The sequence below is a fragment of the Stegostoma tigrinum genome, chromosome 5 (genome assembly GCF_030684315.1).
Source record: "Stegostoma tigrinum isolate sSteTig4 chromosome 5, sSteTig4.hap1, whole genome shotgun sequence".
Lineage (NCBI taxonomy): Eukaryota > Metazoa > Chordata > Chondrichthyes > Orectolobiformes > Stegostomatidae > Stegostoma > Stegostoma tigrinum.
In genome coordinates, this window is record NC_081358.1 from 38,285,008 (window position 1) to 38,298,812 (window position 13,805).

Here is a 13,805-nt window from a genome sequence, read left to right on the forward strand (position 1 = left end):
TTACCTTCAAGAGAGAATTGCATATGACCTTGAATGTGAAAAAAAAGTGAAGAGACCTGGGAGAGCAGCAGGGGAGAGAGGCTGATGGAACATTTCTTAAAGTAGTTTGCACAATCTTAATGGGCATTTATGTCAGCCTGTGATAGTATAAATCGACTCACTTCAGCATCAAATAGTGTTGGATGGCTCATCAGTACATACAAAACAATTGCTGGATGATTGATAGTTAACCCTAGGACCCTCAACACCTCAACAATTTAGGAGATACAATGGCTGTCTTCAGGACAAGAGTCGAGTACAAGGTCTATTAAATCTTACAATGGTGAGGAATTGACCCCCTCAGAGACCAGTGAGGAGGTTCCCAATCAAACATAATTTCCAGCCTGACCCAGCATGGGTCTTCATTGTGAAGCAGGAGGGACACATCTACATCTTCAGTTCTGTCCACTCGTGAAGGATCTGCTGGAACTTGTTACAAAATTGTTTCTGTCAGCCTCCTAGAGTTTCTCAATGAGAATGAAATGAGCAGTGGAGGTCTGGAATTGTAGGAATTGACAGGGTAATATGAGAAAGAGATTGAGATTGAGGTGGAGATTGAACAAAGGCCAGCTGTGTAAGAGAAATGTGACTACATCAGAACTTTCTCAGGCCAGGTATCACACTGAGATGAAAGGCACTGCAGTCACAAAGGGGATTTTCTACCAGGCCCTGAGCAGGAAATCACAATGAAAACGGAACTGATAACCAAATGATGAAAGTCTTGCACAAAAACAAGAACCCTTGTTAGTGGATGAAAGATGTTGTTTGTCACAAGTGGAATAAATGAACTTCTAAAAGCATCCCTAAATTCAACTGACCACAAAAGAGAGAGAGAGACCGAGAGAGATCAGAATCGGAGAATCCAGACACAACATCAGAGGCTCCAAATGTAGACTGCACCAGGAGAATCTTGAAGAAAATGTCTGGGAATAGGGAAAATGCAAACTAAATGAAAATTAGACTGCAAAAGAATATTAGCTAACCAGGAATAAAATTGAATTTGGAAATTTGCTTACAAATAGGAAAGAAGGACGCACAGAGGCAGTAGGAAACATTTCATTTCTATGGCACCTTCCACTACTGCAAAATGCTGAAGTGCTGTACAGCCAATGAAGGAATTTTACAATGTAGTCACTGTTGGATTGTTGTATTGTGGTGTTATAAAGCAGAGGTCAAACCCCTCCCCACCCCCCAATAAATCCAAAGCACCCAGAGATGCTCGCCTCACCCTATAATCTATTAAAAGAAGTGTGAAAAGTGGTAGAACTTGCCTGTCATCCTCAAACTGTCATAAAGGAGTGGTTAAATGAAATAAACTCTTTTCATTCACTCTATAATCAACAGGTAATGATTTATTTCTCTAACTCTAATAGTGAACAAATTAACTGAACCATTAATAAACTGAGCAATTCTCCTTTAATTACTAATTACTCCCAAGTAAAACAGCATTCTAATGGTATGCTGTTCCAATAAACACAAGTCCCATTTAGAAAACTTAAATTATAAAAAATCTTAGTTTCTCAAAATTACAGCCCAAATACATCTTCCACAATGTTCTGTACCTTCTCTGCTGACCTTCAGTCAGGATTAAGAGTGTTGCTGTACCTTTAGTTAGATGATGGTTACTCTGAGAGCTTAAAGAATTCTGTGAGAGCCAGTGATTTTTCTCCTTAGAGGTAATGGTTGTTAATTCTATCTGATGGCAGTTGCTGTCACACCAATTTTCAAATGCCCTGTTCTTTTATACCCTTGATGACATATCACTTCCTTACAATAGATTAGATTCCCTACAGTGTGGAAACAGGCCCTTTGGCCCAACAAGTCCACACTGCTCCTTTGCAGCATCCCACGCAGACCCATCCCCCTATAACCCACACACCCCTGAACACTATGGGCAATTTAGCATGACCAATCCACCTAGCCTGCACATCTTTGGACTGCGGGAGGAAACCGGAGCACCGGGAGGAAATCCACACAGACACGGGGAGAATGTGCAAATTCCACACAGACAGTCACCTGAGGCTGGAATCGAACCTGGGTCCCTGGTGCTGTGAGGCTGCAGTGCTAACCACTGAGCCACCGTGCCGCCCACGATTGGTCCTACATTGTCAAAACCACCAGATTTAAATTTAATTGGTTTTTAGTCTCTAAGTGCCTGGTTTAAATTAATTGGCTGATGTTCAAACTGGTTGCCTTGCTAACAAAGGAAAACTGCTGCCTGGATTGCTAACCATACAGCCTTTGATACAAATGTATGAATTTCAAGAGTTCTGTCTGCATCTGCAACTCACAAGCTGCCCACAGACTTCTTTTTTGAATCTCTAAGCACAGAAAAAGCACTTCATCGTTTAAAGGGACCACACAGTCAAGAGTGAATAATTCATTGAGGCATTGAGGCACAGAGCAATGGCTAGAAATTAATGAATTTGTCATTTGAAAGGGAGAAAGAAGATCAATAGCAATAAACTGTAAACATAGTAGAAATAAAAGGCAGTATTAAGGACTGTATTTGGAGTAGGTAGTTGACAGAAGTTGAAGAGTAAGTTGAAACTGGAAACTGTATATGATTAGAATTACCTTGCAATTTCTCATGTGTTCATGGTTCAGACACAGTTGAGCAAGCATAGCAGGTAATTTGTATCTGTCAGAGTTTGACGTATTATTAGGTCACAAGAACATCACTGCAGGCAAACATGTGTGATCTACAAAACTGAAAATAAAATGCCTTTTATGACTCAAGGACCCTCAAAGCATTTTGTACCCACTGATATCATTTTAAAGTGCAGTCGACGTGATATAAATGCAGCAGCCATTTTTGAGCACTGCAAGATACCACATGCAGTGATGTACTAATGGCCAGCTAACCTATTAACAATTCAGAGGGTCTGTTAGCTCTGTTGGCTGGATGGATGGTTTGTAATGCCAACAGCATAGGTTCAACTCCTTCACTGCCTGAAGTTAAGATGCAGTACTTTGATTCTCAACCTGTCCCCTCGTGTGAGGTATGGCAACCCTCAGATTAAATCACCACCAGCCCAGTAGGACTATGGCAGCTTTACCTTTTAAAAATGTTAGATGAGGGCTATGTATTGGGCAGGCCACTGGGAGATGGCTGTGCTTTTTTTTCAAAATGCCAATGTTTTCAATATCCATATGAACGTCACGATGCTTAGCATGCCAGCTAATAGATGGCATCTGCAACACTGCAATATTGTCCATTATCTTGAAGATTTCTGATGAGAATTGAACCCACAACTTTTGACTCAGTGATAAAAGCACAGTGAACTGAGCGGAAAATGATGTTTGGTAGGTTATCATTGTAAAGTAGAGTAATTATCCCTTTTGCTGCTAATTTGTTCTTTCCTTCACTACAGCAGTGCAGGATCCCAAAGCTTTAGAATAAATATTTCCAAACATTTCAGCCCTGCTTAACTGAGTTAGTCAATTTGCAAAGGATCATGAATAGATTCCAGCGGTGATGAGAGAGTTAAACCAATTGCGTCAATGCAGATGTAAAAGTTTAGCATTTACAGCTGGAAAGAACTTAACAATTTAAGTCAATCGGAAAATAGAGAAAAACGGCAGAGGAATGGTCACGGGAGACAAAAAACTGAATTCTACGTTATCCTGCAGCTGTGATTTCATAACTTGATGGTTTGACAAATCTGACAGAGCAGAGACTTGGTGAGCTGATGAACTTTATCCCACAAAAATTTCCAACGAAACCATACTGGAGTAACTTAAATAACCTGAATTGAAAACTGTTTGCCACAAAACAAAACATAACCAATATCTAACTTCTACTATATCTGTTCCTAGAGTGCCTTTCATGATATTCCAAACTTCTTTGCAAAATTGAAATCCTTTTGAAGTGTGATTCTGGAGACAATGTAGGAAGAGCAGCAGTTCACTCTGCACAGCAGAATCTCATAAAAAGTAAAGGTGAATGACCAGATCATCAGTTTTGATGGTGTTGGTTATGGAAAATTTAATGGTCGAGACAGTCAGGGAGACCACCATTACTCTTTTGTGAAATAGTGCCATGGGATCTTTTACTGGGAGCACAGACAGGATCCTGGCTAAGTATCTCACATGAAAGAAGGCACCTCTTAGCACTGTGTTAATACTTTCAACCTGGATTATGGGACTCCGGTCTCTGGCATGCGTCTTCAACCCACAACCTTTGTATTGAGAGGCCGAAGTATTAGTATTGAACTAAAACCTATGTGAGATAAAAGTCACCATAGTCTCAGATCAGCTATCAGACAACCGAGTTTAGCTTAGTTAGCTGGGCGCCTGATTTATATTGCAAAACGGGTTCAATTTCCATAATGGCTGAGGTCACCATGAATGTCCTGCCTTCGCAACCTTGCCCCTTTCCTGGGGTGTGCTGACCTTCAGGTTAAAACACCGAGATAGTTTTCCTAGGTAATGGAAAAGATAAGCAATGGCAGATGGAGTTAAATCCAGACAAATGTGAGATGATACATTTTTGGAGAATCAAATGTAGGTGTGAATTATACTGGGGAACATTAACGTACAGATGGAGATAATGGGAACTACAGATGCTGGAGAATCCGCGATAACAAAGTGTGGAGCTGGATGAACACAGCTGACCAAGCAGCATCTGCTCCAAAAATACTGCTTGGCCTCCTATGCTCATCCAGCTCCACACTTTGTTATCTCTAACATACAGATGGATCTGGGCGTGCAGGTCCACAGTTCCCTAAAAGTGGCAACATAGGTAGCTAAGGTGATTAAGAAGGCATATGGCATGCTTGCCTTAGTTGGCCAGGGCATGGCGTACAAGAATTGGCAAAACATGCTTTTTTTAAATTCATTCACGGAATGAGGGCATTGCTGGCTAGGCAGCGTTTAATGTCCATCCCTAACTGCTCAGAAGGCAATTAAGAGTCAACCACATTGCTGTGGATTTGGAGTCACATGTGGGCCAGACCAGGTAAGGATGGCAGTTTCCTTCCTTAAAGGACATCAGTGAACTAGATGGGGTTTTCCAACAATCGATCATAGCCATCATTCGACACTTAATTCCAAATATTTTTATTTAATTCAAATTCCATCATTTGCCACGGCAGGATTTGAACTTGGGTCCACAGAACTTTATCTGCTCCAACGATAATACCACGAGGCCATCACCTCTCCATGTTGCAGTTAAATTAAACTCTTGTTAGGCCACATTGGGAGTATTATATGCAGTTTTGGTCACCACATTACCAGAAGGATGTGGAAGCTTTGGAGAGTGTGTAGAGAAGGTTCACGAGGTTGTTGCCTGGTCTCGAGGGCATTGGCTATGAAGAAAGGTTAAAAAGACTGGGATTGTTTTCACTGGAAAGATGGTGTCTGAGAGGAGACCTGATAGAGATCTTCAAAATTATGAAAGGCATAGATAGAGTGGATAGTCAAAAGCATTTTCCCTGGGTTCAAGTTTCAATGACAAGGGGGCACAGGTTCCAGGTGAGAGGGGGAAAGTTTAAGGGACATGTGCGATGGAGGCTTTTCATGCAGAGAGTGGTAGGACGCCAGAACGCAGTGCTAGAAGAGGTGTTGGAAGCAGGCACATTGGCAACATTTTAGAGGCACCTGGATGGTTACATGAATAGGGAGGGAATAGAGGGATATGGACAGAGTAAGGGCAGAGGGTTTCTTTTTCAGGTTAGGGCATAATGATTGGCACAGGCTTAGAGGGCCGAAGGGCCTGTTCCTGTGCTGTACTTCTGTTTTTTTATTGAGTGACAGAGCGTGCTTGTAGAGTCAAATCACCAATTCCTGGCACTATTTCTTATATGCTTATGTTCCTTGCACCAGAAGACCATAGGATTGTTTACTCATTAGAGAGATGGTAGTATCACTGGATCAGTAACCCAGGTGAATGTTCTGTGGACATCGATTCAAATCCAATCATTGTAGCTCCTGGAACTTAATTTGGAATTGAAAGCTAATCTCAGTAATGATGCCATTAAGTTACCATCAATTGTTGTAAAAATCCACCAGATTCTCTAATTTCTGTCTGGCCTGCATGTTACTCCAGACCCACAGTCATGTGGATTACTCTAAGCTGCCTTCCAAAATGGCCACTCAGTTCGAGGACCAATAGGGATGGGTAAAAAATGCTGGCCTTGCCAGTGATGCTCACTTCCTGTGGAAAAAGAAAACGACTCCACCTTCCCACATGATCTCCCTAAGAATAAAAGTTTTGATAATTACTTCTACTTAATGGTTGTTATCCAGAGTTTCCATCGAATATGTTTAGGTGCCTGGTTGCTAAATCTTAAAGAAACAAAAGCAAAATTTGGAGCAAAAGTTATAAATGAAAAAACAATCCCACATTTTGTTTTAAGTAATGCAATAATATTGACTTAAATGAAATACTACTTTGCCGCAAAAACTGTGTTTAGCTGTAGACTTGCTTCTGTCTTTAAGTCAATTCTTTTCAAAGTGTGTGATCCGATTGAGAACTATGAGTTCAGTCATAGGGAAAATTACCGACATGTTCGATATCTGTTAAAGTTGGCTTAGGACTCTCTGCAAGACACCATACCAGGCAAATTTGAAGAATTGTGTGAAGGGCTTTTTTTATCTATCACTCCTTCTTTTGCTAAACACATCCATCCCCACCCCAAAACCCTCCAAGATTAAAATGATCCTTACTGAGCATAGACATTTGAAGCCCACATAAATGGAAAGTTGTAAACTGGTTCAATGATACCTACCCTTCAAATCGCTGGATGGCCTCCTACTGGATAAAACTCTGTGGCTGTGATGACATTTTAGCTACGAATGTTGAAGGAACTTAGCAAGTTCTCTCGCTGTTTGTGGAGATCAGTCTCATTCAAGATGTTTGTCTCTGTTCTAGAGAATGTTCTGAAAGTAGTTTGGGACTCTGCAAACTGATTGGCACTCCTTCAATCCTCACTCAAACCTCTCATAGTTGGCATTATTTAGATGATTTTAATCATTTCAATGTCCTGAGGATTGGCTGCTGTTTTACACAGGGTTCTCGATGTAACTTGTTTGGAACTTTGTGAATATTGAATCTGTGAATCACAGTTTCACTGAGACAGCAATGCAGCAGTACTCATGGCAACATTAAGCTCAGATAAATGGACATGTGAATACTTGTTCAGTGGTTACACAAAATACGTGTGATAATTAAAGATAAGCAGTCACAAAAGATGTTTTGAGTTCCAAGTGGGAAGGGGAAAAAAACATGATTTCAATTTGTAGAACATTAACTGGGATTTAGAAACAATAACTGGGATTCAATGCCAAAATGTAGCACACTTGGGACTCTTAAAATCTCTTAGTGAGGAAAAGCCTATCCTTGGGCTTGAATCTGACCCAATTCTCCATTGATGCAGGCACTGCTATTGAAACCATACTCAGCCACACTACTTATCTTTGTACAATATGTGGTTTGCTGACGATCATAATTACAGCCCATGTATTTTAACCCACTAGAGGTTCCTTCCTTCCAAATCTGTATGAATCCAGCTCGAACACAGGAAAAACCAATTTATCAATAGCTGGGAAAAGAAACTTTAACAGGGACCCACACTCTCATTGAATGTTTTCCTGGAACGTTGATCTCATGGCCTCTCGCCTCTGAGCATTTTGCTCCCACTTTCCTGCCTTTGGGTGGTGACCCATTCATCCCCATGGTGCTCCTCTCACAGCAATGAGAACAGGACAGCTACTGCTGAACCAGGGTTACAAGTCCCACCTAGTCCAGAGGTCTGTCATTACACATCCGAACGGGTTGATTAGAAAGTATCTCAGAACGCAGACTGCTCGATTCCTGATTGGTTACTTCTTACCTCAGTCAAACAATCTATTCTAGCCCAACTTCAGCCTTGTTATAATCAATAAAAGGGAGTTAATGTTTTTTGACAATTAAATCACCCAGTGGTTGGTTATCACGGAGATTTTGATTCTATATTGATGCAGCAAGGCACCTCTGCACAGTATTTGACTGTCAGCTGCTAACTCCACCATCACCATTAGTGGCATTCACCATTTTGAAGAAGAGTTATTCCGGTCTTAAACGTTAACTCTGTTTCAGCACTTTGTTATTATATTAAAGCAGAGGCAGCATTCAACAGTGGTGCCATTTATGGATTTTAAAAATATATTCTTTCATGGGATGTACATCTCACTGGCAAAGCCGCCTGACTGAGGTGGATCTGATGAGCTTGCTGGGCCTAGTCAGAGGGCAATTAGAGGTCAAACAAACCACTATGGGTCTGGGGTGACGTGTAGGTCTGGCCAAGTAAGGATTGAGGATTGCCTTCCCTGAGGGGAAGGAAATGAGTTTTTATGACAATCAATATAGTTTCATGGTTACCGTTTCACAGATTGCGTTTACGTTCCTGATTTTAATTGAATCAAATTCCACCAGCTTCCATCGTGGAATTTGTACCCTTATGTCTATTGCCCATAACCATGCAACTGCCGCACTGTAAATTGCTGCTGCTGATGTGTCTGACCCTCATGAACTCAGCTCAGAAGACAGTTTTGTTTCTCAACTAACATAACAGTGAGAGACCTCTGTACGCTTGACAATGTTTACCATGACAGCTGCTAACTCCACCATCACCATCAGTGACATTCACGTTCTGAACTCTGACAAACACAGGCTCATAAATCCAATTTTAGAATGACAACCATAACATCTATATCATCTTCAAGCTAATTAAATGTCTCATGAGTGACTGAGACACATTAAGGGGATGATAGGTCCAGGTGACCAAATTCTTGTTCAAACAGGTAAGTTTTAAGGAATGTTTTAAATAAGGAAAGAGGGTTAGAAGAGTTTAGGGAAGGAATTCCCGGCACCAGACTGCCAGTGGCCTGGTCAACAAGGGTAGAATGGTGAAAATGAGAGGTAGAAAGCCTGATCTTAGAACATTGTAAAGCTACAGCAGATTATAGTAATAAGGACGAGGACAAATATCATGTAAATCAGGAAGTGTGCCCACTGTTGGAATGACAAATTGCCAGGTAATCTGTATTTAAGACTGAAGAAAAGTCTATTAACAATGCTGGAGAGCCATGGCATTTGCTGTATATAATGAGTTCTGCATAAAATATCCCAATCCATTAAATTATAAGATTTTTTTGCCAAAAGCATGTTATTTTTGAAAGTCCGGTAAAGCTGCCAGGAAACAAGACCAAGCAATAAAAGTACTTTTTTGTGTGTAAGTTCCTCTCACTGCCAGGAGAAGCGCTAACAAATGCTAATTGACACAAAGCATATAGAGGGTTTCTTCAGAGAATTGTTCAGTCTTCATTTACTGTGTAGTGGATGATTTCTTTCAGTAAAAATAACGGACTTTCCAGAAATCTGGACATTTCTTGGAATCTGGCAAACAGAACATTGCTACATACCTGGGGAGCCATTCATATGGTCCCTTCAGATCAGCTGAACACTAATGTTTTGCATGATCTCCTTGCCAATGTACTTCCATTCTTTATTGATTCTCATTGGGCCCACATGGTCTCCATGAGAAGCACTCCATCTAAATCTGACTGTACTTATTCTGTGATTGTCTGACAATATGGCCAACTCTCATTTTGTCCTTCATCTCAGGTCTTTTTTTGTCGATTCAGTCAGGAGATTTCTGATAAGACCAACATTCATTGCTTATTTCTAACTGCACTGGAAAAATGGTGAGCTGCATTCCTGAGCCCCTGCAGTCCATGTGGTTTAGATACACCTACAATTCTTTTACAGAGAGAATATAAAATTTTGATCCAGTGATAGTGAAGGAATGGCAATACATTTCCATTTTAGGATGGTTTGAGGCTTGGAGGCAAGCTTGCAGGTGGAAGTATTCCCCTGTATGTGCCGCCCTTGTTCTTCTCAATGGTGGTGGTTGCAAGGTTGGAAGGTGCCGTCTCAAAAACTTTAATTAGTTATTGGATACAACTTGTTGAAGGTACACAATGTTGCTACTGCGTGTTGGTAGCGGAAGGGGTGAATGCTTATAGTGGTGGATAGGATGCTAATTAACTGGGTGGTTTTGTTTTGGATGGCCTCAAGTTCCTTTACTGCTGTTGGAGCTGTAAATTAAGATCCTCCTATTGTTTGTATTTTGGAGATGGCAGACAGGCTTTGAAGAGTCAGGGGGTGAGTTATTTACTGGACTCGAGATGAAGAAGTACCAAGGCACAGCATCATGATTGACTGAGAGTTTGTTGGCTTGTTCATATTGTCCCAGGTGCAGGCAAACAGAGTCATAGAGATCTACAGTGCAGAAAAAGACCTTTCAGTCCATCGTGTCCATACCACCGAACAACTGAATCCCCTCTATCAGCCCTTGGACTATAGCATTATATGCCTTGACATCACAAGTAGATTCCTAAATACTTCTTCAATGTTATGAGGGTTTCTGCTCTACCATCCTTACAGGCAGTGAGTTCCAGATTCTCACTAAACTCTGGGTGGAAAGGTTTTTCCTCACATTTTCTCCAAACCTTTGGACCTTGACTGTAAATCTATGCCCCATGGTCATTTATCCCTCCATTCGGGAGAAAAATTCATTCTGTCTACCCTATCTATGCGCCTCATAATTTTATACATCGCAATCATGTCCCTCTCAATCTCCTCTGATCTAAGAAAAACAACTTCAGTTTGTTCGTGACTGAAACTTTGCAGCCCAGGCAACATCCTCATAAACTTCCTTTGCAGCCTCTTCAGTGCTAACACATCCCTTTCAACATGTGGATGCTAGAAGTGCACACAATACTCTAGCTGTGGGCTAACAACATTTTAAAAAGTTCCAGCATAACCTCCCTGCTCTTAAACTCTATGCCTTAACTAATAAAGGCAAATATCCCATACACCTCCTTGACCACTTTACCCACCTATCCTGATACCCTAAGGATCCTTGGTGCTGTCCAGGTTCCTACTTTTCATCATGTATTCCCTTGCTTTGTTTGTCCTGACCTAGTGCATATGTCACATTTATCTGGATTAAATTCTATTTGTCACTACCTATGTCCTCTGGCACCTACTGCAGCCCTTAATGGGCCCTACTCCTTCCTACATTAGAAACAAAAACAGAAGTTGTTGGAAAAACTCAGCAGGTCTGGCAGCATCTCTGAAGATAAAAAATCAGAGTTGACATGTTGTGTTGGGTCCGGTGACCCTTCCTCAGAGCTGAACCGGAAACATTAACTCAGATTTTTTCTTCACAGATGCTGCCAGACCTGCTGAGTTTTTCCAACAACTTCTGTTTTTGTTCCTGATTTACAGCATCTGTTGTCCTTTCAGATTTTCTTTCCTATGTTATCCCTTTACCCTTAGCATGCTTGTAAAACAATTTAGGATTTTCCTTTATTTTATCTGCCAGTATCCTTTCATATCCCCTTTCAGCTCTCCTAATTTCCCTTTTAAATCTGTCTTGCATCTTCTATACTCTTCTTGGGCTTCTGCTGTTTTGAACCCTCAATATCTGCCGTAACCATCCCTTTTCCTCTTGATCTAATGCTATATATCCTGCAATATCCAGGATTCACACGATTTGATGCCCCCCCCAACTTTTTCTTTCTTGGGATATGTTGTTCCTATACTCTCCATGCTTTCTTTTGAATGGGACAGGTGGGACTAGGATCCAGGCCTCTCAGCTCAGAGGTAGGGATACTACCACTGCGCCACATGAGCTCTCCTCCAAGATTAACAGTTCGTCAATTAACATCTAATCACCTTTTAATCTAAATGACTTGATATCACACTGTCACCTTTTCTTTTACTCATTTGATAGGAACAGGGTTGTGGATGCTGCCATGTTGATTATATTTCGGCCTGTGATAAGATGGAGTTTTGGTCTTTCAGAATCTGGGGATGTGGGAACTCAGTAAAAAAGTGGGGTTGAGCCAGGTGTGGAGGGTTTGAGATATAAAAATAGACTGGAAATACTTCAGTCACTGGAATGTGGGACGTTAAGGTGTGGCCTTATCAAGGTTTACAAAATCATGAAGGGTATGGATAAAGTGAATGACAAGGGCCTTTTCCCGAGGGTGGGGGGATTTCAAAACTAGGGGGCATGTATTTACGGTGAGAGGAGAAAGATTTACAAAGGACATGAAGGCAACTCTTTACACAGAGAGTGGAATGGTTTTCCAGAGAAAGTGGTGGATGCAGGTACAGTTACAATGTTTAAGAGACATTTGGATAAGTATGTGAATAAGAAAGTTTTGAAGGGATATGGGACAAGCGCAGGCAGGTGGGACTGGTTTAGTTTGCAAACATGGTCGACGTGGACTGTTTGGACTGAAGGGTCGGTTTCCATGCTGTATGACTCTATGAGCCATGATCATGTTGAATGGTGGCACAGGTTCAACAGACAATGTGGATTGCTTCTGCTCCTATTTCTTGTGTTTTTGTGGCTGATCTTAAATCACCAGTGTTACATTGTGACAGATCTTACCTGACACATTGTACAGTATAAATCGCTGGATTGAGATCAGGAGCAAGAATATTGGGTAAGAGATAATAGAAACTGCAGATGCTGGAGAATCCGAGATAACAAGGTGTAGACCTGGATGAACACAGCAGGCCAAGTAGCATCTTAGGAGCAGGAAGGCTAACGTTTCAGGTCTAGACCCTGAAGGGCTGATCTGACATTCCTCACATCCACTTTCTTACCATTTTCTCCTAACCTCTGATTCCCCTACTGAGCAAGAAATTAGCTACCTCAGCCTTAGATATGCACAAACACCCTGCCCCCCACAGTTTTCTGTGACAAGGAGTTCGGAAGATTCACAACTCTCTCTGAAGAAGGGTCACATGTTAGGGAGTGTAGTTTAAATAGGCTGGTGTTTGCTGTTAAAATAGATTCTGAAAATTTATTAACGTCTTTTGATCATTCTTTGCAGCCCTCTATTGCCTTTCTTTTACACCCAATTTGTTATTATTTGCACATTTGACACCTTGTGTTTTTGATTTCGAAGTTTAAATTGTCATCAATCGCTTACCTCTCAGGGCACACTCCATGAAAAGCAACCACATGCACACACACCACACCATTGCCCTCATTTCACCAGGACCTGCAGCTCCTCCTCAGAAATGTGGGATACCAGTTTCCCTGTGTCTGACATGTCTGGGGCATACAGTAGACTGCCAGCACTTGACTGGGTGCGTGGCTGGACTTTAAAGATGATGTTGGCACAGGAATTTGAGGAGGTCCTATGGGGCCATTTTCTGTGCCTATAGTGAGTGGCAGAATATGACAAGAGTGGCACAATAGGGGAGTGTGTGTGTGCCAGGGGTAACTTGGCAAGTTTGGGAAGATAATGTTAGAAAACTCACTCAGGCCCACAGAAGGAATGCCTCCAGGAAACTCATTAAAATTGGTATGCAGCCATTTCTGCTAAGGTTCTGCTCAATATTTTGTGTTTCTCAGTATTTTTCAATTATGTAGTTTGGTAGGGATTTCATTATATTTCTGCTTTTTGTTAAGCGGAATGCTGTATAATTCCAAGTGTGCTGTATCTCTCTTTTCAAATATAGGAATAATTTTAGCTATCTGCCAGTCCTGTGACCTTAAGATCATAAGAAATATGAGCAGGAGTTCAGCACCTTTAACCTGTTCCACCTTTCAATAGGATTGGGGCTGATCTGACATTCCTCACATCCACTTTCTTGCCTTTGTCTCCTAACCTCTGATTCCCCCACTGATTAAGAAACTACCTACCTCAGCCTTAAATATGCACAAACACCCTGAGCCCCACAGTTTTCTGTGGCG

General features: G+C 41.4%; 1 protein-coding gene across 1 annotated transcript in view; it reads right to left on the reverse strand.

The window, feature by feature from the left end:
- The window catches only part of sntb1 (syntrophin, basic 1), a 150,780-nt gene extending 143,797 nt beyond the window's left edge, over window positions 1-6,983 (reverse strand). The window contains exon 1 of the mRNA XM_048529887.2: window positions 6,771-6,983. The gene's annotated coding sequence lies outside the window, so the exon portion shown is untranslated. The remainder of the gene's footprint in view (window positions 1-6,770) is intronic.
- Window positions 6,984-13,805: the final 6,822 nt, after the last annotated feature.